The sequence below is a fragment of the Equus przewalskii genome, chromosome 3, assembly GCF_037783145.1.
Source record: "Equus przewalskii isolate Varuska chromosome 3, EquPr2, whole genome shotgun sequence".
In the NCBI taxonomy this organism is placed as follows: Eukaryota; Metazoa; Chordata; class Mammalia; order Perissodactyla; family Equidae; genus Equus; species Equus przewalskii.
Genome location: NC_091833.1, coordinates 99,055,260 through 99,083,162, shown reverse-complemented (window position 1 = coordinate 99,083,162; position 27,903 = coordinate 99,055,260). Strand labels below are relative to the sequence as shown.

The 27,903-nt window shown below is 46.5% G+C and overlaps 1 protein-coding gene and 1 long non-coding RNA gene across 2 annotated transcripts in view; both read right to left on the bottom strand.

Annotated features, from left to right (window-relative positions):
• Positions 1-23,032, bottom strand: part of SEL1L3 (SEL1L family member 3) — a 138,987-nt gene extending 115,955 nt beyond the window's left edge. The window contains exon 1 of the mRNA XM_070613040.1: positions 22,919-23,032. The gene's annotated coding sequence lies outside the window, so the exon portion shown is untranslated. The remainder of the gene's footprint in view (positions 1-22,918) is intronic.
• A 3,017-nt stretch (positions 23,033-26,049) lies between these two features.
• Positions 26,050-27,838, bottom strand: LOC103546889 (uncharacterized). The gene is made up of 4 exons (XR_011538240.1): positions 27,619-27,838; positions 26,633-26,809; positions 26,447-26,498; positions 26,050-26,350 (listed from the first exon to the last, which is right to left on the bottom strand). It is a non-coding gene; the product is annotated as an uncharacterized lncRNA (long non-coding RNA).
• Positions 27,839-27,903: the final 65 nt, after the last annotated feature.

The window sequence follows — 27,903 nt, the reverse complement described above, 5'->3', positions numbered from 1 at the left end:
CACTGCTCTACCTCATCAAGAATTTTTTGAAACACTGATGCTGACAAAGCAATGCCAGTTATTAGCTGTCCCACTTCCCCCAGATAGGGGGAAACTCCACATTGATAACACGGCTTCTGATTTATGTGTTCCAATAGAAATGCTGAAGAGGACAGGAGTAAGTCCGGAATCTTACAGGAACATGTTAAAGATCTCCCTAAGATTGATGTCAGCCCATTAATCTGTACATTTAGGGGGCCAGTGTTGGTCTATTACCAGAACCACCTAATCAGTTCCTCCCTGCCCAAGCGGACCTGGTGAGGGGTTTCCGAACTCTGCTGCCCTCAATATGCTTGGTGTCGGTGGCAGGCTGTTGATCTCATATGCAGGGACTCCAGTAGAGAAGAAATGAAGTGGTTTGACCAGACTTGCCTGGCTCCTTGTGCTCGCTGTCTTATGGCCTCTTTCGTACGTGGTTCTCCCCTGTGTTTCTCACTACCGGCTTGAAGAGAGCAACTGAATTGGGCCACTTGATAAAGGCGGAAGCAAGCAGTACAAAAGGTAATGAGGCTAAACTTCAAGGTTGTCTCTGAAGTTTCCCATCTGATGAGAAAGATGGCAAAGACTTCAAAGAACCAAAGGGCAAGGGTCAGCAAACTTTTTCTGTAAAGGACCAAATCGTAAGTATTTCAGGCCTTGTAGTCATACAGTCTTTGTTGCAACTACTCAACTCAGCTTCGAAATCAGCCAGAATGCGAAAGCAGCCACAGACGATACTGGATGGAATGATGTGGCTATGTGCCAATAAAACCTTATTTACAAAAACAGCTGGTGGGCCAGATATGGCCCATGAGCCATAGTTTGCAGACCTCTGTTCTAGGGTATAAACACTTCCTGAGTCTAAGCCAAGAACTCTAGGAAATGGATTAATTTTCTGAATCAGTGAGAAAAACACCACCACACCATGGATCACACTTAAGGTGGATCTCATTGAGAGGTCTATTCTGCAAATCAGAGGCCATCAGATGAATCCCTCTAAAACACCAATCTGCTCATGCCTTTCTCAGCCTGAAAACCTTCAGGGCTCACCTTCACACTGAGTCTGGCCTGCTTTTTTCCCCAGTTTCATCCTTTGTCAGTTTCACATACACCTTGCTGTCTAGCGATGGAGAGCTCTTTGCTGTTCCTTTATTAGCTGTGCAAAGTCATAGCTCCATACCTTTGCGTGTGCTGCTCTTCTGCTGAAGAGACTCCCCTTGCCACTTTCAAACTCTTACGTATCCTTCAAGACACTGTTCAAATGTCTCTGTCTTGACAATCCCCCAGCACCCCTAGGTTGGGTCAGTTTCCCCTCTTCTCTGTTCCTAACACACTCTACACAGACCTGTACTCCATCAATACGACTTCAGAGCAATCCCTTCTAACTGATCTCAAATGGTTTAACCTTATCTTGTATAGTATTTTGCTCCCTCCCTGCTGGGTTGTGAACTCCTTTCAGATCAGGCTATGTCTTATGAATCTTCCTTCACTCTGAGGTCAGCACTGAATCTGCCATGGAAAGGATGCTGGCACATGTTTGCACAACTAAGTCGGTGCAGAAGCTAGTCGTGCTGGGGCCACTGGGGTTTCGTGGAATGAGTCACAGTTTAGATTGTCTGCTATTTTTATAAGATACTTTCAGTGGCTTAATAAGCGACTCTTCCTGACAAGGCGCTTGGGAACTGTTCACAAATGACAGAATGATATTAAAATCAAATCAGGTTCAGAGGTAAACATACAAATCTCTCCTCCACCTACATTATATGCTTCCTTCAAATCAGGAAAGATAATTGTTTTAGTTTATACAGATGTTGTGTATTTATGCACATGCATTTTTCTCTTTCAAAGACATCTCATGAAAATCTCATTCTTATATTAGATAAGGGACCATGTTGCATTTTTTTTTAATGGATTTCCTAGATCTTATTGATTTGATCTCCAGTTCCATTTAGAACATCGAAGTAATCATTTTTTCAGTGGAAGCCTAGCAGCTCAAAGCGTGGCTGCAGTTTTTCAAAGTGCCTCCTAGAGGATCCCTTATAGAATTAAATCCAGGGGAGAGGAGAGTTCATGAAAAGACAGACGTCCCCAGGCCTACTGAGACAGTGTTTGTCCAAGGAAAAGGACAAATCGGTGTGTGAGACGGAGATGCATTAAGTTTAGGTGAACCCTGCCACATCATCGGGTTTTCTACGGCACCCGCTTTCCAGATGCTGCTCTTCTATAAATTAATGAGTAGGACACACAGGACCTGGGGGGGCCAGATGTGCAGCTGTGCTCTGCCCTAGGCTCACCCAAGAGGGCCAGTGGGGGCCTACTCTCCCTCACCCCGCCAACAGTCCCAGCCTCAGGCTTGCCCAGCATCAGGGGCCAGGGGTAGTGGGGTCACCTTTTATAAGTTGCACACAGACACCTTATAGGCCAGGAGCGGGCCCAAGGAAAACCAAGGCAAAAATTCCAAAGACTGGGCATGCCCCTAACCTTGATTACCCCTTACTTCCTCTAAAACTTCAGACAGCCTCATCTTTTTCTCCTTATTTGCCCCAAGAACTCTTAGGAAAACATTAGGTCTGTAAGAATCCCCTCGGCTGGCAAGGTTGACTCAGTCCTGTTCCCTTTAGGTGATGGCTTCACCACCTCTTTGCCTTTACCTCCGTCTCTCCCTGGCCAGCAGGGCCTGCTCCTCAGCAGATCTGTGGAAGTGGACCTCATGCCATGCAGAAGCACACATAGGCCAGCTCCTCAAGGTTATGAGGCCACAAACCAAGAGAGAGGAAAAGGAGAAGTGGTGGAAATTAGTTTCTTTCAGGCTTGTCTGATTTCCTCTGGGCCCTGAGTATGGCAGGCCATAAATAGATAATCAAAGATTTTTACTTTCCCAGGTAGGAATTATGTAATCAGAGGCTCCTTCTTCCTTTGTCTTTTTGAAACTTCACTGGAAGGAAATTCTCCTTGCGTTCTCAATTACACTGAGCATTTTCTTTCTGCTTTTACTTGGGAATCTTCATGCTCAAGTCAACAGCCTTCGAAGTTAATCAGATAATTCTGTGTAAATTAATACACACACCGGAGTTTTAAAAATACATCCTCTATGATCCTTTGGAGTGAGTGTGTGTGACAAGAGACATCATATAATGACATGGGCACTCATTTAAAAAATAGCCCTGTTTCCTTGTTCTCCTAGGCCCACTGAACCCAGGAGCATGGCTCCCACTCCCCTCCACCTAGAGCTTCGAAGATGAAAAGTGCTCTGTCCACAGCCCCGTTCTGAGAAGAGGAACTCTTCAACTGCTGTTAACGGAGGGAATAATCTCCTGCCTTAGTGTATGAATCCTGATTCTCCGAGGTTTCAGCCTCTATGGCTAATGACTCCCAACTCTGCTCTTAGCTCCTGAGCCCAGACTCTGTTATCCACCCTCCTCCTAGACATCCGCACACATGTATCCCCCAGGCATTTCCAGCTCCATGTGTCCAAGTTGAACGTCCCACCCTCAGCTCGCCAGCCCTGCTCTTCCTCTGGCATTTCCCGCAGCACTGCGAATAGGCCCAGTCATCCAAGCGAGAAATCCAATGCCCCTGGTCAGGGGTCCTTTCCTGGGAAACAAGGCTGGCTCCCATTGTGCCCACGGCCCCCAACGCAGTTCCGCTCACATCAGGGAAGCCTGGCTCAGCTGGGATGCCTCCTTCTTCTTGCTTGTCTCCACATCCGGGCAGTTTTGTTCCCCCATTCGCTCTGCCCTGCTCTAGTTCAGGCCTGAGCTTCTTCCCCAGGCCTCTGCAAACACTGGTGGAAGTGCAGTTCAGAGCTTGGGCCCCTAGGACAAGACTGCCTGGGTTCAAATCTTACTTCCATCCCGGCTTGCTCTGCAATTAATCCTTCTGTGCATCAGTTCCCTTATCCTTAAATAAGAACAATGCCTCCTGGGCATTTGGAAGGAACAGTCTTTGGCAGGCTTTTCCTATAAAGGGCCAGGTTGTAAATATTTCAAGTTTTGTAGGTCAAGATACAAAATTAAGACTATTATGTAGGTACTTACATAACTAGAGAGAGAATTAATTTCCACAACGTATTTTATTGACAAATTTCAAAATATAATAATAATCAAGGACAATTTTTTTGTAACACGGGTCTGCTAGTAACAATGGAGTGCTCTTTTCGGGGGAAGGATAACATTTTGCTTAATTAGGGTTCAAAATCATCATCAAAATCAGTTACAAATGTTCATCTGTAGAAATCATTCTTGGCTTGTGGGCCATACAAAAACAGGTGGTGGCCTGGAATTGGCCCACAAGCCATAGTTTGCCCACTCCAGGGAGAGAATAAAAGAGAGAGTGCAGAAGACATCATGTGCATTCAAAGGGTGTCAGTTAGTATAATTATTTCTTCCCATCCTACCCACTGTCACGCGTGGCTTCAACTATGTAAATACTTAGGGTTTCATTGAGCTGTTTCATCCCTCTGAGCCTTTGCTCATGTTGTGCCATAGCCTTCACCTCCTTAGGGATGCTCCCTTGCCCTGCTCCCTTCGTCCATATCTTCCCATCCCTGAAAGATTCGCCCACTCCTGCCTCCAGGCCCTGCTCAGCATGACCCGCTCCCTGCTGCTGCAGCCTTCGATCGTTGATGTCTTCCCTTTTAAACTGAGTAGAAACCATGCATCACTCACAAGGTCTCCAGCTCTGTGCCCGATCATATTACATGCTCAATAAATATGGCTGAATATATAAATGATCCTCCTACATCAAAAAGGAAGACTCAGCAGAAACCTACCATGATCGCCCCAGTTCCCAGAGAGCTCTCGGTTCTCTGAGAACCTAAAGCATTTGGCCCTCATTGATTTTCTTATAGGAGACACATTCTAGAATCATGGCTAAGTGCCTTAGCTCTGGGTACAAATCCCACCTCTACCACTTCCTAACTTTGTGGTTTTATACAAGTTACTTACTTAACTTCTCTGAGCCTCCATTTCCTTGTCGGTAAAATGGGGATAATGGCGGTCCCCACCTCACATGTCGTTTGTGGATCAGATGAGATGAAGCATGTACAGCACTCAGCTGTGAATAGTTTATAAATGTTTGCTGCTTTGCTCTCATTTATAAGAGTAATGACCAAGTTTTAAGCTCTTTCATTAATATGTTTATTCCTCACAACGACCGTATGAGGTACATACTATTGTTAACCCCAGATGAGAAAACTGAGGCACAGAGAGGTTGCATAACTTGCCTAAGGTCCAAGAGTCAGTGTGGCAGAGCCAAGATTCAAACCCAGGCCATCTGGCTCCAAAGCTGTGCTGCTAACCTTGGGCATAGATGGGCCTCTTCTGCGAGATTTCAGACTCTGAGGGTCAGGAAAGCGTTCCAGAATTCTTTGTACCTTTCCCAGCTGTGGCACAGCACCTTGCACATGGTGAAGGTCAATACACACCTGCTCATTCATTTATCCATCCTTCCTCCACCATGATCCAGAGGGATCTAAAGAGTGTTCTAGAGACATTTCCTCCTGTCCAGGCCTGATCATCAGTGAGCACCTTTGTGCCTTAGAGGAGGGGACAGGAAGGCAAGCAGAAAAGAAGAGTAAGGTAAGAAAGGAGTGCAGGTGGGGTGTCTGGGGAGAATTTCCTCTGCTCAGAAAGCGACAGTAGAATTTGACTCCATGTTGGAGAACTCCTACTGCCTGTGGTCCCATGGGATACCAACCCCACCATCAGCGACTGGCTTTGAGGACACCAGCCAACGTAGGCTGACTCTACTGTCTGTAACGTGACTGTCTCTCTTAATCAAAGTGATGTCATCCTCTGATTTCAGAAAGTGAGGGATGGCAAAATTAATGACGGCTCGAGCGGGCTTCTAATGGCCGACGGCTGCCGAGCGGCTGTGGGCTGCCGAGCCGGCTGCATGTCAATGGTGCGCGCAGGGATTTCTTCGCTAACAAGAGTGCCATAAGTCTTAATTACCCAGAACCAAGGCCTCACCTTGCTGCGTGTCCCCTGGGAGCTCCCTGTGAAGTCAGTGGGAGCTTTGCCTGCAGTTCAGCCCGGAAAAAACTTGCCTGCAAATGTTTGCAAATTACCTTGAGCACCTCGGATGGAAACAGGAGAGAATCATTTATTTTTAGAATGTTGGCATAGCCCCTTCTCTGCCTTGCTTGACACATACCTCAATGTTACCCAAATCCCACTCCCTTTACCTCTGGGTAATTCTGAACTGTGGGCGTCTTTCCTTCGTGGTTGATGGATACAGCTCTTAGATTTTGCCCTCAGCCGAACCGCGGGTAATGTCATGTTGTTCTCATCCCTTACTTAGCGGCTCTCTCTAGAAAGCCTAATGCTTCTTCCATTACAAGAACTGCTTTGCCCTTTCCTTTATGGCCATGGCATGCCGCAGTCTCCCCCCTCTCGGAGGATGCTGAGAGCCTGCTCCACTGCTCTTGCTTCCCTCTGGAAGTAGATGTGCTTGGTGCCTCACCCACATCCCCTTGACTGGGGGCTGCTAACAGCTCACAGCTGCTCCCTTCTCCTGGGACTTGCCCTGGGAGAAAAACACTAAGCTTTTTCACCAGGAGAAAATGCCTTCCCTCTGGGGACAGCCCACAGCCACGGCTGCCTGATAATGAGGCACAAGGCTGGCCCTCATGCTCCAGAGCTCCCCATGGGATCAGGCTGAGGCTAGACCACATCTTAGCCTGTCATGTTCAAGTCTCCCTCAAACCCTTCCATGTTTCACCTGAGGGCATTCCCTCAAGAAACTCCTTGCCCAAGAAGCCTGTCTCAGGCTCAGCTTCTCTGCAACCCAACCTAAGATGCCTAAGTTACCCTTCCCGCTGCAACCTACCTGACCCTGTCTCTGCCTTTCTTAATGCCTTCTGTGCCCTCCGTTGGCCAAACTACATAGCATGGGGCTGAATCCCACAGACCTGGGGCTGCCTCCCCTCCTGCCTCACCTCCCATCAGGCCTACCGCCTCACCCAGCCCTCACTTCCTCCAGAGAGGCCCACCCAGACCCAACCCTCATTCCAACCCTAAGGGAATAAATCAACATTTGCCTACTTGTGGTTTACCCAAAGTTTTCCTAAATAGAAAATTCACTAGAAATGTATTAAAAGAATTAACTGGGTTTTTTTTTTAAAGATTGGCACCTGAGCTAACATCTGTTGCCAATCTTCTTTTTTTCTTCTTCTTCTTCTCCCCAAAGCCCCCTAGTACATAGTTGTACATTCTAGTTGTGAGTGCCTCTGGTTGTGCTATGTGGGACACCGCCTCAACGTGGCCTGGTGAGCAGTGCCATGTCCACGCCCAGGATCCCAACCGGCGAAACCTGGGACTGCTGAAGCAGAGCACGTGAACTTAACCACTCAGCCACAGGGCCGGCCCCCAATTAAATGGTTTTAATACATATGTCAGTGCAGTCTGGTTAGGCATCTATTTATAATCAATGTATGAATGGACCGGATGTTTCAGAAGGTTTCCATTTCTTTTGGACCCTTAGCTTGGCAAAGACTTTCCAGCCCCACCGAGCTCTGACTCTCGGCAGTCCTCTGCTGAATCTTAAAACCCCTTGCCTTTCCTCTGCCTGCTCCCAATGACAACATAACAAACAAATAAGGAAGAAAAAAATTTAAAAAAACTGTGCAATTCCAAGTGCCAGAATAGCTCTGCTCATCTGAAGAAGAAACCCTTGAACATCAATGAACCGTGCTTTAAAATTTGCCGTTTCACTGCCGACTTTTCAGAAAAGCATCACCCTGTGAAGATGTCGCTCTTGGATGCATACCTGGTGACTGCCGGCATCGTCCAGTGTTCTGAGTTGCCTGCTTCTCCCTTTGGAACTGGGTGTATTAGTCAGCAGAGGAGCATTCATTCTTGGAGTGACCACAGATTGAAACACAAGCAGCATTAACAAATGATCGGTGGTGGATATGCAACAGGAGCAAGGGCCAACATTAAAACAGCCCTCTCTTTTGGCCAATACCTCATCTTGTCCAAAATTCTTAGAAATATTAATCCTCCTGGAATGCTTAGCAATGCATATACAGTAAAATTCTTGAGGAAGCTAATAATTATCTGTTGTTAGCAAGATCAATTTACTGCAGTCTTTCACTGCAGGGACAGAAAAATATTGTGACTTGCTCTGCTAAGCAAAACACTGTGGCAGGATAAATTAGGACATTTAAACTCACAATAATAAAGACACATGGCTATAGTTCCCCTCTACATATAATTGATAAAATTAACAGAAAATAGATACAATGGTAATAGAAGAATGTGTTATGAACGGTTGGCTGAGACACAAAGGGACAAACTTTCTTCCATCGCTTATGTTGTAATAGCTAATATTTATTAGGCACCCACTGTGCATGGCACAGCTCTTATCAGAGACATGGATAATAATAAATTACTACCTGTCAGCCACGTGCACAGTAGCTTCATTATGTGACTAGGCGGCACTCTTATTAAGTCTTTGGAATCTATTAAAAGTCTCATTTTGAAACAATGAACCAAGAGGTACAAATTTATGAATTGTGGATCCCCGGTATTAACGCAAAGACTCAGCCTTGGAGTGAGAAAAAAAACTTCTTAAGAAAAAGAAATTAATTTCTGCCAAGGAAAATCTAAGAACATAAGTTAGCAGGCCCAGCCAGATGCCTCTGGCTGTGCTGTAACAGAGATGAGGCAAATATCTAATTTCACAGGAAAAAATTTATAGACTAGACTTTGAATCAGGCAGATCCCAAAGACCTTCCCTGCCGGGTTCTCAATCAAATGGCGTAATAAACAGCAATGTCCTCACACGTCTGAAATGCCCCTCTGATCTCTGGGTCTGATCAGTGTCGTGCTGTCACCTCTGTTGATGTATCCTGACATAACTTGCCCTTTACATTCACTGATTTAATTTGCTCAGTAAACGTGGTAGATTGTTTGCAAAGTTGGCTGTAATAAATCCTCACATCAGTGCGTGAACATCGTTGCACCACCTCCTGTCAAGTGGTGGAGTCCATTCTTCCTCACCTTGAACAGAAGAAGACTTTGTAACTTGCTTTGGCTGAAGGAATACAATGGAAGTGATGTTTTGGTGACTTCTGAGTCTAGGTCTTAAGGGGCCTAGCAGCTGCTACTCTCACCTTCTTAGAACACAGGACCACCAGGTAAAGAGGCCCAGGCTAGCTATCTTGAAGATGAGAACTCGAATGGAGAGAGAAGCCCAGGCAACAGCCAGTACCAATGGCCAGATGTGTGTGAAGCCATCTTGGACCATCTCGTCCCAGTGCTACGGACAGAATGCTCGCTTTTCCCCCAAATTCACATGTGGAAGCCATAATGGCCCGTGTAATGGTATTTGGAGTTGGGACCTTTGGGAGGTAATTAGGTCATGAGAGAGGAGCCCTCCTGAACGGGATTGATGCCTTTTTAAGGGGAGGCGGGAGAGAGATGATCTTTGTCCTTGTTATGAGATAACACAGCAAGAAGGTGTCCCTCCACAAACCAGGAAGAGCCCTCAGGGAATCAGCTGGCACCTTCACCTTCGACTTCGCAGCTTTCAGAACTGGGAGGAGTAAATTTCTTTTGTGTAAGCCACAAAGACTATGGTATTTTTGTTACAGCAGCTCCAACTAAGTAAGACACCCAGTTCTACCAGGTGACAGAAGCTGCATAAATGACTCCAGAAGCCATCAAGCAGGAGAACCACCCTGTTGAGCCCAGCATGAACTGCTGACCCTCAGAGTCACAAATAAATAAATAGTTATAGTTTCCAGCCAGTAAATTTTGAAGCAGTTTGTTAGACAGCAAAAGGTAACTAGACAATGAACAATGTGACAGACTTTAACATTTTATGCATTATTTTAAATGAGTGTTTCTGTCCTCCTTGTACAGAACAGCAGCTCCAGAACCACACCAGCTTGTGAAGCTAGGGAATCTCTTCTTGTCCCTTCTCCATGGTCTCTGAATGCAATTCACACTGAGACTGAACTGTCCAAACTTCCTTTGCCGAGGGATTAATAAAAATCGAAGGCTCAGAAATGCGTGTCTGCTGGTTGACTGACTGTTTACAGTGAGGTGAGTTGAAAGGCAGCCCCAGGCATTCTCCTCTGTCTGGGTGAGGCATTGCCAGCCTTGCTACGATCGTGGCACCATCGCCAAGGGACCCTTGGATGGTGTATCAGTCAGGGTTCTTCAGAGAAACAGAATCAATGGAGAAACAGAACCAACTCTATCTATATGAGATATAGATACAGATATAGATCCCTAGCCATAGATAGATTGATCTATCTATCTATCAAGCGATCGATCTATCTATCTATAGAGAGAGAATTTGTTTTAAGGATTGGCTCAGTTGATTGTGGAGGCTTGGCCAGTCCAAAATCTGCAGGGTAGGCCGGGAGGCTAGACATCCAGGGAAGGATTTCACTTTGAGTACCAAGGTCGCCTGCAGGCAGGATACTCTCTTCTTCGAGGGACGTGAATCTTTTTCTGTTAAGGCCTTTCACTGATCGGATGGAGGGTAATCTGCTTTACTCAAAATCGACTGATTTAAATGTCCATCTTGTCTAAAAAATACCTTCACAGAAATATCTGGAATAATGTTTGACCAAATAGCTGGGTGTGATAGCCTAACCAAGTTGACACATAAAATTAACCATCACAGATGGTGTGGTGAGTTGAATTCCGCCTCCCAAAGAAAGAAATGCTAAAGTTCTAACCCCCAGTAACTCAGAATGTGACCTTATTTGGAAATAGGGTCTTAACAGAGAAAATCAAGGTAAAATGAGGTCATTAGGGTGGACCCTGATCCAAGATAACCGGTGTCCTTATAAAAAGGGGAAATTTGGACACATGCACAGACATGCACAGAGGAAACACTGTGTGAAGACTCACAGGGAGAAGATGGCCATGTGACCGCAGTGATGCATCTAAGGAGCCAAGGAAGACCTAGGACCACTCCAAACAGCAGAAGCTGGAAGAGGCCAGCAAGGGTTTTCCCCTAGAGCTGTCAGAGAGCACGGCCCTGCCGACACCCTCATCTTGGACTTCTAGCCTCCAGAACTGTGAGACAATAAATTTCTGTTTTAAGCCACTCAGTTTTTGGTACTTTGTTATGGCAGCCATAAGAAACTAGTACGGATGGAGAGCTGGGAAGACTGCTTCCAGATCTGAGAGGCCACAGTCGCCTGTACCTCTGGGGGAGGGGAGCTGAGTAGGACCCTAAAGTGTGTCTTCTCTCCTTGAGCTCCTGTCCTCACAACAGGGGACTTTGGCAAGCCCTGGGAGAGAGAGAGACCCGAAAGGAGTCTGGAAATCTTCTCTCTTCCCACAAAGAGACAGAGACGCTCCCGAGATTTCTGCATGACCAACTTGGGTGGGAGTATGGGGCTTCTTGGCTGTGATTTTGGGGGCTTAGGGAGCTCTGTCCAGGCATCTGAGAAAGGATTTAGCATGTCCAGCATGGCTCTTCCAGCACGTGGCTGCTGGTCCTGCGTCTGGTTATGCCAGCTCACCCTATGGTGGAGAGAAATCCAGTGGAAGTCATGCTGAGCCCCAAAATGGGCAACAGCCTGGGTTCTGGAGTCAGACAAACCTGGCTAAGTCCGGATCTTCCAATTACCAGTTAATAATAATGGCTCTTTTTGTTGATTGCTGAGCACTTCAGGTACGTTATCTCATTGACTCATTCTAACAACTCATTTTGCAGATAAGAGACTGAAGCTCAGAGAGGTTAACTCACCTTCCCGAAGTCACACAGCCAGCTTGCATTCTAATCCAGGCAGCCTGCCTCTTAAGCTCCAAAGCCTAAATTCTTAACCACCATGTGTGATAAAAACATACTAGGGTCACAGTGGCCCGAATTAAATCCCTGTACTTAAGCCAACCAGCAGGCCTGAAGTACCCACTCTGTTAGATGTTCTTAAAGGTACAAAAATTAAAAAAGCAAGATCAGGGCCTTGGCCTTGAGGTGTTGACAGGAGGACACCCACTTGGGAATAATTATAACTGACGTCGCCCCCTTCTTTAGGAGTATGGAAAGTTTAAGTTCACCCACCAGGAAAGCTTTAGCTACTGGAGGCTTCACCATGTTTAATGAGCTGGCGTTTTGCCCTCCAAACACATCAGCAGGTAAATGCTTCTCATTAGGAGAGTTTTGTTGGCATTTCAAGACAGTCAAAAACTAAAGGAAGTTGGGCCAGCGCTTAAAACGCTAGGCAGCAGGTCCAAATTATAGCTAATCACCAGCCTAGGCAAATTGCCGATTAATTCAGACTTTATTTCCCCTCGTTTCACGTCTTCCACATCCACATGCTGCCTACCTGGTTTGCAGGAATAGGCCAGGGTGAGGCTGGTCAGATAAAAGTGCTGTCACATTCGCCAACCAAAGGCTGTTTGCCTTCACCGTGTTATTAAGACAGTACATCAAGAAATGGCTTCAACATTAATCACAAAGGAGGAATCATGAGACTCGTATCCTGGAAACAGAACAGCTTTGGAATATAAAGGAAGGGCAACGCCCTGGTATTAGCTGTCCGCTGCCTCCAGGTACTTGCCTGTCCAAAGCAAACAGTGGGCCCCGGGCGGCTATTGGGGCCAGAGTGTGTTCAGAGGTCGGGGGAGGGGAGCATTGTCACACAGGGTGCGTCCTGGTGCTGGGCAATCCGGGACCCAGTGGCTTCACTCATCTGTGGCAAAGAGGACAGGGAGCTGTGGCTGGGAGGAGCCCACCTGCGAGGTGTGATGGATGGGAGGGTGGGACTGCAGGCTGCAGAGGCTTGTCCCAGGTTGTCAGCTGGGGGGGCCACAGGCAGAGCAATCTTAGATGAGATTCAAATCAACACAGGTTCCTGGAGGTGGAACCCTGGATGACTGTATTTGTTTTCTAGGGCTGTCGTAAACTGAGTCACTCAAAACAACCGAAATGTCTTGTCTCGCAGTTCTGGAGGCTGCAAGTCCTTCATCAGGGTGTTGGCCGGGCTGGTTCCTTCTGAGAGCTCGTAGGGAGAATCTGTTCCATGCCTCTCCCCCAGCATCTGGTGACAGAGGACAATCCTTGGTGTTCCTTGGCTTGGAGAAGCATCACTCCAATCTCTGCCTCCAGCTTCACGTGGCCTTTTCCCGTGGGTCCGGGGGTCGAAATTTCCCTCTTAGAAGGACCCAGTCATACTGGACTAGGGCCTGCCCTAATGGCCTCGCCTTATCTTGATCACATGGGCATAGACCCTATTCCCAAAGAATCTCACATTCACACATACCAGGGGTTAGGAGTTCAAGATATCTTTTTGGGGGATACCATTCAACCCATAATAATGACCCTAATGGGGGTCTCCCCCACTGGACTCTGAGCAGCTGAAGGATGTGCGCTATCATATTCATTTCATATCCCCGGTGCCTAACATCCTGCCTGGCAAATACCTAATGTCCAATAAGTGCTGAATGAATGAGTAAGCAATAGTCTTAGATCTATGGGATGGAAGTTGTTTCACCGAAAACTCGAGTGCAAAATCCTGGCTCCACTACTTCCTCCCTGAGTGGTCTTTGGCAAGTCTCTTAGTTCCTCCAAGCCTCAGTTTGCTGCTCTCTAAAATGGTTATAATACAACCTGCAGGATGGCAGTGAGAAGCCAAGAAGATGGGGTATATAAAATGTGTGGCACTCGCAGGTGTTCAGTAAATGGGAGGCATTATTTTTCAAGGAAATTCCAAATTTAACCTGTATGCTCCCCTCTATTTCACGTTTCTTTACACCGCATTCATTCCATCTTAGCCATTCTTCAAGAATTTTCAAAAAACCTAACACAGAGGCTAATCTAACTGTATCAATCAAGATGTTTGCAGTTGACAGTGACAGAAACCCCCTTCAAAAAAAGCGACATGGAGGGTATTTATTAGTTCACATAGTGCCCTACTGTAGTGGCTTCAGGCAGGGCTTGATCCAGAGTGCCAACAATGCTATCAGAGATCTCTTGTCTCTCAGGCAGGCCCTGGCCTCATGGCTACCAGCAGCCTCAGACTGAAATCCTCCCAGCCTGACAACCCCAGGGGAAAGACATGGCCTTTGCCAATTGCAATATCAGGAAAGATCCAAGGAAGCTCCTGATTTGCTTGATTTGCCTCATGTGCCTATGGGAACCAGCCACAATGGCCAAGAGTGTAGGATACAAGGATTGGCCAGTTCTGGGTCCTGCGAATGGGCAAAGTGAGCTCCCCTTGCATGGGTTCCCTACAGAGAAGACGGCTCTGCTTCAGAAAGGGGTGCTGGGGAGATTCAAATGAGAAACGCCCCTGACCTTTGAAACTGCCCATAGGAGAGAAGACCAAAGATGAGGCTAAAAACAATCAGGTTTCTGGGAAAAGTACTCAGTGTCATTTTTGAAAAAATAAAAACAGAAACCATGGTTTACATGTAATAACTTGTTACTTCAGAATAAAAATGCCCCGCTGCCTTTGCGGTCCTCACAGCAGCACCACTTCCTGCTGGGGATGAGGAGGGCCGGTGGGAGTGACAGAGACTGAGGAGGCCTGTCAGTTTACCAGCTGTGAACACTGGGAGGTCCCTGCCTGCAGGGCGATGGGAACATGGCAGGTGACATAACTCCTAAAGGATGCACCCAGACCCCACCAGGCCAAGGATGTGGGGTAGGGCGGGGGTCGGAGGAAGTTCTGTGGCAGGGATGACGGTGTGCTCCCGCATCCCTGTGCTAAGGACAATCCCGTCCGAATCCACTTATGGTCATCTCACAGTGGTTTTTTTAATTGTTAGTTTTATGCTAGACTCTGGCTTCATGAAAAATACCTCATAACTCAGATTTAATTTCCCTGGGGGAGACAGATTTGAAATAACCATCAAATCTTTTTTTTCCCTCTTTTTTGCTACTCTAAGCAAATTGGGAAATATTTTCCCCTGAGGGACGAAAGTCTGGTCACTCATGCAATAATCATTTTAATGCTATTTGCCTTTTTTTTTTAACTTCCCAACAGTGTTTGCATATAGCCCGCCCCATTCTATATTTCTACATTCTTTTCACGAGTAAGGCAGACAACATGTCCATGTTTAGGGTTTTGTGAGAAATTCAACTTAACTTCATGGCCAGAGGTAGATGCAAGTCAAAGACTCACTGATGAAATCAGGCCGCATTTGGAAAATGCTTGACAATTTATCTTGCACCCTCGTTTCATTATCACACAACTACAAGAGGCATTATCGTCAATTTATAGGTGAGAAAGCTGAGACCCAGAGGGTGAACTGGCTTAAGGTGTCACACATAAACTTGAACCCAAATGATAACAGCTGACATTTACTGTTCTAGACACTTTGCACCCAGTGTCTCATTCAATCCTCTCAAAAACTTGTGAGGTAGGTTGTGGTTCTCGTCCCCATCTTACGGATAAAGAAATTGAGGCTCAGAGGGTTAAACAGGTTGGTAAAGGTTCAAACCCAGACCTATCTCCCTGCAAAGCTACATCTAAATGCAGAACTGGGCTCTGAAAGCCCAGAATAGGAGGAGGTGAGAAGCGATGGGTGGACCTGGGACCCCTGAGGAGAGAGCAGTCAGAGCCGCCGCACTGCTCAGCTGAGCAGCCTGCCTCTGCCAAGCCAGCTCCGTGGATGAACTATTTCCAGACCTTGGTCGTTCAGAAGCGCTGAGGCAGCCTGGATGGAAGCCCAAGTGCTGAGAAGAAGGTGCTCCAACTACATAACACCAGAGTGAGCTGCTGCCTGCTGGCCTAACCTGCTGAAAACTTGGAGACTCCCGCATCCACAAAGATGCCGTAGACAGAAAGAAATATCTGGGAAGCAGAGAGCTCCCAGCAAGTCCGACGACCCATTGCAGCCAACAATCCTGCTGCGTGCCCATCCTCCCACATGGGGTGTAGATGGATGCAAAGATGGGGGAGGCAGCTGGCATACCGCCAATTCCTGCACTAGCAGCTAAGGGCGGCCCTGGCATTTCTTACCAGCCCTAAACACCCTCCTCCAAACTCCTCTAATTGCCAAAGCTCCCACTTACAAGTTAATCAAAATCCTGACCATGAATGAGATAGAAAAAAAATACTCCAATAATTAAAATCTCAAAAGATGCCAGTGTTAACAGTCTGTAGATGCTTTCTTGCTACACTAAGGCTCTCGGGAGACCAGACACCAGCCGTCGGTGTAAGAGTCACAGGTGCTATGATTAGGCCTGAGAGCATGTAGCGGTGACAAGTGGAATGAGGAAGATTCTTAATCCTCCTGAAATCCCAGGCTTTGTAGGTATTTAAATAATTAATGAGAAGCGAGGCTTTCCCTGCCTTCTCAAGAGAGGTTAAATTTCCAAGTGTCTTCCCCAGGCGACAGTGTCTCTAAAATGCCTGGAGGATATAAGAAACTAATATGCTCAGTCATTCAACAAATATTGAGTACCTACTTGTCCCAAGTATTCTGGAAGGTGCTGGAGACACAGGGGAGGTCCATCAAGTTCCTGCGTCATGGTACATACACTCTCAAGTGAGGGGCTGTGATAAACGTGTAAGTATCTAGGTTGAAGGTGCTATAGAAAAGAAAATAAGAGCACCAATGGAGAGCGAAGTGGGGTGAGGACTGCTTTAGACTGTGTGGTCAAGGAAGTGGTACTTGAACTGATACTTGAAAGAAGAAAGAAAGCCAGGCCAAGAGCTGGGCATTTCAGGCAGAGGGCACTGCAGGTGCAAAGGTCCAGAGGACAGATCAGACTTGATGTGTGTTCTTGAACAAACAGGAAACTTGTATGGCAGGACCTGTTAATATGGGACAATGGAGGGAGATGAGGTAGAAGAGATAGGCAGGGACAAATGATCTAGAACCTTCTAAGGATCTGCTCAGATGTTTGGAGATTATTCTAAGTGATTAGGAAGACTTTGGGGTGTTTTAGCAAGGGCTCATACAATCTGATTTCAATTTCTAAAAGCTAGCCCTGGCTGCTGTGTGGAGAATGATTACGGGGGTGGGTGGTAGGGAGTTGAAGGAACCAAAATATTCAGTAGGACCAATCATCCATGTTAGATAATTTTGCCTCTGATACAGTAAGGCCTAGTGACATGCTTGCTTGACCTTACTACACAAGTAGTTGGTATTTTCAATGGATTTCTCCATTGTTTGGCAGAGTTTTGTCATTTCAGACTTTTTAGGTTCTTAAGGCAGTGTTTTTATAAGCTGATCTACCCTTTTATCCTTCTAGGGACTCATGGGTGGACCTGGAGCAAGGAGAATTGACTGTAAACAATTAAGAATGTCAGCTGACCAGGCTGATCAGTGAATGTCTTTGTAATTCCCAAGGTGCATAGAGCTGTATAATTGTGTCCTTGAAGTACTGAAGACACTTGCTCTGTCATGTCCAAGAACATAGCCACCATTTCACGGTGATGTCCTTTGGGAATGGTGCACACGTGAGCAGGGGATGATCAGCCCTATGAGTGTGGGGGCCACAGGGGAAAGAGGCTAAAACAATCTGTGCCTCCACTTTTTGCACCAATTGTTGACATTCACATTGAGGAACTGTACGGTTTGAATGTTTGTGTCCCCCGCAGACTCAAATGTTGAAATCCTAACCCTCAGTGGTGATGGTATTAGGAGATGGGACCTTTGGGATGTGCTTAAGTCATGAGGGTGCAGCCCTCACCAAGGGATTAGTGCCTTGAAAAAAAGAGGCTTCAGAATGATCCTTTGCCCCTTCCACGATGTGAGGACACAGCGAGAGGGTGCAGGCGGTGAACCAGAAAGAGGGCCCATGTCCAACCACGCTGACACCATGATCTTGGACTTCCCAGACTCCAGAACTGTGAGAAATAAATGTCTGTTGTTTATAAACTACCACCCCCCACCCAGGCTGTGGGCTTTTGTTACCGCAGCCTGAACGGACTAACACAGGAACTGAAGCAGTTTTTTTGGACTTTTGGCCCATCGGTGCCATTACGTTCACAGAAGAACAGATATATAAGAGGTTGTTTAATGTAAAAAATATTGACATTTTATTTGCCATCTCCCTGGATATGAAGTTCCCACTTATTTTAGGTTTAAGTGTCTCCTCCACAGAGAGGGGCTTTGTGCACATACATAGATATTCCCAGGATAAAGGCAGAATCTTCTAAAACTAGGATCTCACTGAGCAGGGAGATGGTGCTTGTTCCTGATGGGAAGTAAATCGAGACTTACTTCTAGCTGGGAAGAAGCAGACGAGAAATTCAGAGTGGTAGGTCCCTGACCTGGGCAGATGAGCTAGAATATGAACTGTAAAGTCCATCACTTATTTTGGCAGACAGAAAATAGGAATTTTGGAGAAGAGTTTCGAATCAGGCACTCAGACCCAATAAATACTCCCATTCCTTGCTGAGCTCCCAAACACTCTGCCCTCTATCCAGCAGGCTACAGAGGATGCTCAGCACTGGACCTCTGGACCATGTGTCAACTGGAGCCACCTGGCTCACTTGATGACAACTCTGTGCCACCCCTCACTTTCCGTTCTGCATTCTTTCTTCTTCTTTCCCTTTTGTTCTTGTGCCCAGCGACACTTCAGTAACACCAACACAGGTTGACTTGAGCACATTTCTTTGGTGCCAAGATTGTGAGATGGCAATGGAAAAGATAATGAGAAGACAGACTCTTCAATGGGTTCAAAATTCTGGCTCTGCCACCTACCAATTACAGCCATGCATCACTTAATGACGGGGACACGTCCTGAGAAATACATTGTTAGGCAATTTTGTCGTGTGAACATCAGAGAGTGTACTGAAGGGGAACAAAATTTGCCACCCCAAATGTGTCTCTTTAACATGAGGACTATTTTAGGCTGATTATTTTTAAGAAACAAAGGACTCAGAAAGTTTTTCTTGTTACCTCCCGCTTAACTGCCTAAAAGAAATCAGATTTAAAAAAAAAGCCTGTCTCAGGAAGTGAGCTATCACCTTAGTGTAACATGAACTAGACGGTAGACAGTTTGTTGGGCTCCCCTCTGTGTTCTTCTGTTTCTGTGTGGCCAAATACACACTTGTTTTCCAAACATTTGCTCCTTTTCACCTACCTGTGAATTGCCTTCCTTCCCTTTGAAGTTCTTGACTCTCCCCACCCCAACATCTTTTCTCATTAGCTGAGGATGGTACTTAAGGTGAGGGCTTCAGCCATTTTGGTAAGTTACTTGGTTTTCCTGGACTTCTCCCCTATATACATGCTATTAAACTTTTGTTTGCTTTTCTCCCTCTAACTGTCTCAGGTCAATTTCATTCTTAAACCAGCCACAAGAACCTAGAGGGTAGAGGAGAATTTCTTCCTCCCCTACAGTACTTACACAAACCTAGATGGTAAAGCCTACTACACACCTAGGCTATACGGTGCTAATCTTATGGGACCACTGTTGTATACACAGTCTGTTGTTGACTGAAATGTCGTTATTCAGCTCATGACTGTATATGGCTTTGGGCAAGGCTGAATCTCTCTGTGCCTCGGTTTCCCAATCAGTAAAATGGGGATAATGTCTACCCTGTCAGAGTAGAGACTAGAGGAGATCATGTGTTTGAATAGATGAGATCAAGCACATAGTAGGCACTTAATAAATGTTTGTTATTATTGTGGTTATTATTACTTTGAAAGAATTGAGTTAAATAAGATGTAGTCTCTCCTCAGGGGCATAAAATCTAGTATGTGAGATAAAAGACACTTAAATAATTGTTATATAGGCAAAAGGTGACAAACGCTCTAATCAGTATGTGGAAACAACACCATGAGAGCTGTGGTGGGTTGAAGATAACTGCAAATTCCTTGACACTGCCTCCATTAAGAGCCAGGATCTATTTGTCCTTTTTACCTCCTCAAAACTGGGCTGGCCCATGACGACAGAATGCAGCTGAAATGACTTTGGGTGCCTTCCAAGGCTAAACCATCAGAAGCCTTGTGGCTTCCTCCTGATTTTCTCAGGATGCTCCCTCTAGGAACCTAGCTGCCATGCTGTGACCTGTCATCTACAGGTGCCCCATTGACAGCCCCAGCTGAGCATCAACTGTCAGCCATGGGAGTGAGCCGTCTTAGACGGTCCAGTCCAGTTAAGGCCCCGGTTGACTTCAGCTGTGCCAGCACCCAGCCACACCTTGTGATGCAGAAGAATGCCTAGTAAGCCCACAGCATTTCAAGAGATAGTAAATTATTGTTTTAATTTGTAAGCACTAAGTTTTGGGTAGTTACTTATGCAACTGAAAATAATCCAAACAGGAGTTAAGGAGAGAAGAGTCCATTTCAAGTCAAGTGATCATGGAAAGTTTCCTAGAAGAAGTGGGATTTGCGAATGTCCTTGGAGAGGTGGACTGTGACAAGAAGTTCTCCAGAGAAAGTCTTTCTAGAGAGAGGGAAGAGTTAGAGCAAAGACCCAGAGGCAGCAAAGGCAGGCTGCACCTAGCACCTGGCAAATATGAGGCTGCTGGAGTGGAGCACTGGGAGAAAGGGGCAAGAGGAAGAAGGGGAAGCTGAGGGATTTCTTAGGGTCAAATCATGGTGGCTTTGGGGACTGGCTCACTTTGTTGGCAGGAAGGAAAACTCATTCCTGCTCATCTGACCAAAGGGACTTTATGGGAAACAATGGGGCTCTATGGGTAAGAGGACAGGAATTTATGGGAAGAATGGAAATCATAGAGCAGCTAGACTTCCCAGAAGACACTGGAATTGGAAGGTTGCTCGGGATTCCCCCAATGGCTCCCCATCACATGCACAGTAACACCCTAAGTCCTCGTGGCCTGTGAGGCCCACTGCATGGTGCTCTTGCCCAGCTACCTCGCTGACCTAATTTCCTTTCACTGTCTCTTTCGCTCACTCCTCTCCAGCCACATCGACCTCTTTGCCGTTCTTTGAAGAACAAGCACATTATGGGCTCAGCAATTTGCCCATAGGTCCCTCCACCCTCCATCTGGACTGTTTATCTTGCAAATATTCACATGGCTTCCCCCTTCTCTTCATTCAGGTCTCTATCACCTTCTCAGAGACGCCGCCTTTGATGCCTAAGTAAAAATAGCTGCTCCCATACACAGTCCTCTTGCCAGCTCTACTTTTCTTTCCAGCACTTATTACTCTATTCATTCATTTATGGAAGCCCTCTTTAGTTTTTTTTAATCTAGAGTATTCCATCCTCCAGCTTTTTGTTATAATGGATTTTTTTTTTTTTTAATATACTTGAAGTTTTAGGTTCCCGGCAAAGTTGAGTAGCAAGTACAGAGAGTTCCCATATACCCCTGCCCCCATACCTTCACAGCCTCCCCCAGTATCAACATCCCATCCCCCACCAGTGTGGTACATTGGTTACAAACCATGAACCTACATTGACACGTCATTACCATGCAAAGTCCAGAGTTTACATTAGGGTTCACTCTTGGTGTCGTACATTCTGTGGATTTGGACAAATGTATAAGGACAGATATCCATCATTATGGTATCACACAGAGTGTTTTCACTGCCCCAAGAATCCTGTGTACTCCACCTATTCATGCCTCCCTCTGCCCCACCCCTGGCAACCACTGATCTTTTTACTGTCTCCATAGTTGTGCTGTTTCCAGAGTGTCATATAGCTGGAATCATAGAGTATGTAGCCTTTTCACGTTGGCTTCTTTCACTTAGTAATATGCACTTAAGGTTTCTCTATGTCTTTTCATGGCTTGACAGATCATTTATTTTTAGCACTGAATGATATTGCATTGTCTGGATGTACCACAGCTTATCTGTTCACCTACTGAAGGACGTCTTGGTTGCTTCCAAGTTTTGTTAGCTATGAATAAAGCTGCTATAAACATCCATGTGCAGGTCTTTGAGTGGACACAAGTTTTCAACTCCTTTCAGTAAGTACCAAGGAGTGTGATTGCTGGAGCATATGGTAAGAGTCTGTTTAGTTTTGTAAGAAATTGCCAACTGTTCCTATGTAATGAAAAAAAAATGGGCTTTTTTGGATGAGGAAGATTGACCCTGAGCTAACATCTGTTGCCAATCTTTCTCTTTTTGCTTGAGGAAGATTGTCCCTGAGCTAACATCTGTGCCAGTCTTCCTCTATTTTGTATGTGGGATGCCACCACATCATGGCTTGATGAGTGGTGTGTAGGTCTGCACCTGGGATCTGAACCCGCAAAGCCCGGGCCACCAAAGCAGGGCATGTGAACTTAACCACTACGCCACTGGGCTGGCCCCCACACCCATTTTTTTTATTGAGGTATAATTTACATACAACATTATCTTAGTTTTAGGTGTCCAACATAATGATTCAATATTTGTATATATTGTGAAATGATCATCACTATAAGTCTAGTTAACATCTATCATCATATATAGTTATAGAATTTTTTTTTCTTGAGATGAGAAATTTTTTATGGTGAGGAAGTTTGGCCCTGAGCTAACATCTGTTGCCAATATTCCTCTTTTTGCTTGAGGTATATTGGCCTTGAGCTTAACATCTGTGCCAATCTTACTCTATTTTGTATGTGGGATGCCACCACAACATGGCTTGATGAGTGGTATATAGGTCCACACCTGGGATCCAAACCCATGAACCCCTAGCCACCTAAGCAGAGTGTGTGAACTTAACCACTATGCCACTGAGTCAGCCCCAAGATGAGGACTTTAAGATTTACTCTCTTAGCAACTTTCAAATATGTGATACAGTATTATTAACTAGTTGCCATGCAGTACATGACATCCTCATGACATTTATTTTGGATAACTGGAAGTTTGCACCTTTTGACTCCTTTCACCCATTTTGCCCACTCCCCACCCCTACCTCTGGCAACCACCAATCTGTTCTCTATACCTATGAGCCTGGTTTACTTTTTTACCTATTTATATTTACTTCCCTGACTAGAACGTAAGTTTCATGAAGGAGAGATCTTGTCTAACGCTTAGAATAGTGCCCAAAATGGTGGAAAACAATGAATGCAGAAACGAACCCCAGGCAGTCCCAGCGCTCATGGTGTCTCGGTGCTTCTCAGCAGCAGGGATTTGTAGATCTTCATTTTAATTCTCCTCCATCATTCTCTGCCTCCTGCTATTCCCAGGCAATTCCCTCCCCCTCTGCTTGGCCGAGCTTTTCTCTCACGGCTTCTGCTGACGCATCTCCACGGCTTACTCACAGCTCCCCTTGTGCTGCCACTGCCTGTCCTGTGCATCTGTCCAACTTCTGCTCCTTCTGCCAACCTCCCGACTCTCCCTGGATTTCTAGCTGAAATTCGAGAGGCAGAGAATCTCATTGGGTCAGCCCGTTCCCCATTTAGACAGAGATTTTGGACCTTTGACTGTGTTCTGGGTCCTATGTCCATGCTGATTTAATCAGCTATGGCCACAGGCACAGAGCATGGCAACCTAGCAGCAGAGTACTATTATTTCACTCAGCGGAGGTGCATGGATGCAGCAGTGACCATTAATGACCTCTTGACAAAATGTCCAGGGTGAGTAATTCGTACTTCAGGGAGACATTGAAGCCTTCTGAAAAGAGCAGTGATTGACCAGATCTATGTTTTCAGAAGATAACTTTGGCTTCCCCATGAATGAGGCAGTTTAGTGACGGAAGATGATGGCATGTGTAAGACTGGTTAGAAAGCCATGGCCAGAGAGAGCTGATGAAGACCCAAACCAAGCCAGTGGCAGTGAGAGTGAAGAGGAGGGAGCAAGAGCAAGTGAGTCTTGAACCTGAAGACGTCCAGGCTGGACCAGGCACATGTGGAGTTCAGCAGAAAGGCTGGGTCTAGACACCCAGCTCTGGAAGTCATAAAGATATTATTTCAAACTGGGCGGTGCACAGTGTAGTAACAGATAAGGCAACACAGACATTTGGGGAACTCTCTTAGGTGTAAAGAGCTGATCAATAAAGAAAAACCTGACAAATGATCTAAATAGGAAATATTTACACAGATGAGTAGGCACTCAGAGTCACAGTGCCCGATAAAAACAGGGAAGCATATCCCCTACTCACTCTCATAGTCTCAAAAGCACAGGTCCAGAGGATCCTGCATTAGGTCCCACTCTCTTCCAAGCCCCAAGCTTCCAGTCTGACTGTTTTCCCGCAGAAAGTAATGATACTTCTTGGGAATCCACAACAGTCTAAAAATACATCAGCTGGGCTGCACTGCCATAATTAGTGGAGCTGCTGTCCCAGGAAACCCTCGTCACCATTTTGCTTAGATCAGACAGCGGATTAACTTTGATGTCTGTCTGAACCCCGTGCGAGACACCGCTGGTGGTCTGCTCCCTGCAAGCGTTCAATCTTCACATCCAAGGGAAGAAGGAGAAAGGAACGGATAGCAGCCCGAACCAATTTTTTTTTCATAGTGATTGAGATGAAAATATGTACCCTAGGACTCCTGACACATTTGATTTGCATGCTGTCTCCCTACCTCCCTTGAGCTCTCTCTCTCTTTGCACAAATACCTTCTTCCCCCAGACCCAAACCTCCTTCGGCTTTCACAAACATTGGCACAGCTATGAAGCCCCAAGCCCTTTGTCTATGCCATGTGTTGAAGGTAATTTTTGAAATTTCTGATTCTATTGGGGCTCCTGGTGGTATGCAATGAAAATGAACTCTAAAGTCCCAAGGGAGTTTACTGGAAGCATGTGGGGTGGCCTGAAGAATCCAATGAACAATCGAGAATCAGACTGTAAGGGGAAACAATGAGGGCAGCTCCAGGATTACAGGCAAATGGGAGATCTGCAATAATCTCATCAGAATGTTGACGGTGGAAAAAATCCACTGCAACAGTGCTGTCTGTCCTTGTGCACCATCCTCACGATTCTCATTTCGGAAAGCAAGAGAACAATTGGACCAGGTTAGAGTTGTGCTCACTGTCAGACAACATGAGCTCACTGACTTTTCAAAGCAGTCTAGATAGGTGGGAAGAGCAGGTCTTGCCTGGATTTGAATCCAGGCTCTGCCACTTACTAGCCATGTGACCTTGAGCTAGTCATTCTTGTTATGCCCCAGCTTCCCCATCTGCAAACGGGGACACCTATCCATGGGGGTTGGTGAGGGCTAATGGGTAAACCTGTGATGGTGACGGGCACAGGGGGAGTGTTCTGCAACCTTGGTATTAGCATTGATAGGAATGCACAGGGCCCCTGGATTTACAGTCAACCAAGAATGCCAAGACGAGAGGTCATTCTCCGAAAGGAAATAGGAGCTATTATTAGGGGAGGCTGAGTAGCCAAAAAGCAATTACTATCCACCCCCAAATCTTATCCCTCCAGCAGACTGTAGATGCCATGAGGACAACAGACTGCGCTGTTAATTTACTGCTGCATCCATCAGCACCTGTGAACCTCTGAATACACAAATGTTGCCTGCTTCCTCTTTGTGTTCCCAATCAACCGGTACAGTGCTTTGCCTGGAGCAGGCACACAGGAAGTATTTGCTGATTGAATTTATAGGTCAGCGGGATTCTCAGAAATGGGGAGAATACCGGGATCAAAGAGATGAACTTACATTTGTTAGGACTTGGTGGCAAGCAAGTGATAAGTAACTAGGTTTTGGCGTGATGATGCTAATAAGCTATATAAATGTCATAGATGGATTATGCCATTTGTGTAGATTATTGTTATTTGTATAACTTGTAGCCTGGCTGCTGGTGAGACTAAAACCTTTAGATCAGCATGAGGAGACAGAGAAACCACCAGTTACTTGCCACATGACCTTGGAGAGGGGGGTGGCTCATCTGTCCCACCCTGTTCCTGTCCCTGCCTTGGAGGCACTGCTGGCACCTCACTAGGATGTCCCGGCACACTCCATACTGGGTAGTAAGTGGGTAGGGCTCAGCCAGCCATTCTGCCAAGTTTGCTCATGGAGACGGCAAGGTGTCACAGAGGAGTGTGTCAGATTAGGAATCATGAGAGCTACCCCCCGGTCCTGGTTCAGCCAATGATGTGTGACCCTAAGAAAGTTCAGGTCTCTGGCTCTCAGTGACCCGGTCTATAAAATGGGGCCATCCTTGACTTGCAGCTCACAGAGGTGTTAACCAAATGAAATTACACCCATGGTGATTCCACCTGGAATTCAACCTGTTGTAAAAGACAAAACCCAACTCAAACTGGCTTCCATGAAGAGGGGACTTTATTGGCTCATGTTCCTGAGAAGTCCAAGGGTAGGTGCTGTTTCAGATATAGCTGGTTTCAGGGGCTCAAGTGTAATGTCAGCAGGTGATTTCTCTCCATCTCTGAGCTCTCCTTCTGCTATACTGTCCTCACCCTCAGTCTCTAAATGCTGGTCCCTAGCAGCTCCAGAGTCTCATCGGGTTCAAATCCAGCATTTCACAGCTGGCATACACTAAGCTTGGCTTGACGTGGATCATGTGGCCAGGAGGATGATCAGGCCTGGGTCCTATGCCGATCAGTCCCTGTGGCAAGGGAGCTTGGTCAGACTTGGTTATATGCTTAACTCTCAGAGCTGGGAAAAAAGTAAGGATTGGGTTGGGGGACAAGCCCCAGCTTACCTCTTGGACTGAGAATGGGAGAGGAGTGGTGTGCCAAAAGACATTCGGAGTACTATTAACAGAAGGAGAAGTGGACATTGGGTTGCAAAAAATGGCAAATGTGCACAACACCTGGGAATTTTCTATCACGTGATATAAAGCGTGCATCACAGCTTCCCTCTTCGCTCTGAAGTCTTCTGTCCTTACCCTAACAAGCTCCTGTAGGCACCTGAGGAGCAGCTGCCTCACCCTGCAGTCGTCTGTCTTTGTCTCTGAACTGCCGCAGCCCGCAGGACCGTATCACTCATCCGCAACAGGCTGCAGTCAGGCCATTAGTTATCTTTTTATGTACATGTCCTGTCTCTTCAGCCACGTGGCAGGATCCTGGAGAGCAAGGGTCACGTCTTATTTATCTTTGTGTCCCCAGTAGCACTTTTCCTGGTGTTTGGGGAACAGCAGATAGTCTATAAATCTGCCGACAAATTGAACACCTGATTTATATTCTTGTGGAACCACAGAACTTGATTCAACTACAAAACTACAAAGAAAGAGGAAACCTGTGCTCTCCACACCATTTCTGAAAGATCATAGATCTTTTCTGGGCTAAATAATGCTGCTAGGGTGAAGATAAATATCCTCTTTGCTCCCTAGCCCCTAGCTGCTGGTATCATTCTTATTTATAAAGGATTGAGTGAAGGCCCAAGGAATCTTAGTCTCAGCTGCCCAGTACCCCTAGGCAGGTCATATGTGGGCACAGCCCACCTGGGAGGATGGAGGATGGCAATCACAGGGAGAGAAAGCAGATGTCTGCTCTCAGTGGCCCCCAGCCCAGGCAGAAGTCAGAGCCCCAAGGTCCCATCAGTGGGCCTGGCCACTGGCTCTCTGCCCTGGGCTGATCCCTATTTACTCCGCATCTCATTCGTAAACCTGACATCCAGTAAAAGCAACAGGGAGAGAGGAAGGGATGGAAAAACAGGGTCAGAAAAGATTACTTGTAGCTTGGATGTTGCAACAACATTCCTCTCAGGCCAGTCTTGGACCAGAAGCAGGCCCTGTGGCTCCGGTTTCAAAATCCCCCTGCAGGCCATTCTGGGTCAGGCGATTTGTCCCTTTTTCTCTAACACCCTCAGACTGCCCCCAAAGAGGTCAAGTGACTTGTTCAAAGCCGCGCAGCCAGGCCGGGGCTCCCTCACCTGTCAAGTGGACCGACTGATAGGAGGATTAACTCAGCGAGTCCCAGAGAGCATCGGCTCACGGCAATAAGGCAGAGCCCCAAGTCGCTAAAATCAGATCAATGGGGGAAGAACGAGAAAGTGTAGCTGGTAAAGGAGGGAGTGGTAAAGGAGTTCTGGAGGGTGGTGGGCAGAGCGGCTGAGGGAGGAACCAGGCTGAGGTCAGGGCAGGGGACAGAATAGGGCGCGCGGAAGCCAGCGCAAGAAAAGCTCCGCTTCCAAACCGCCGCTTACGCTGGGCCACTG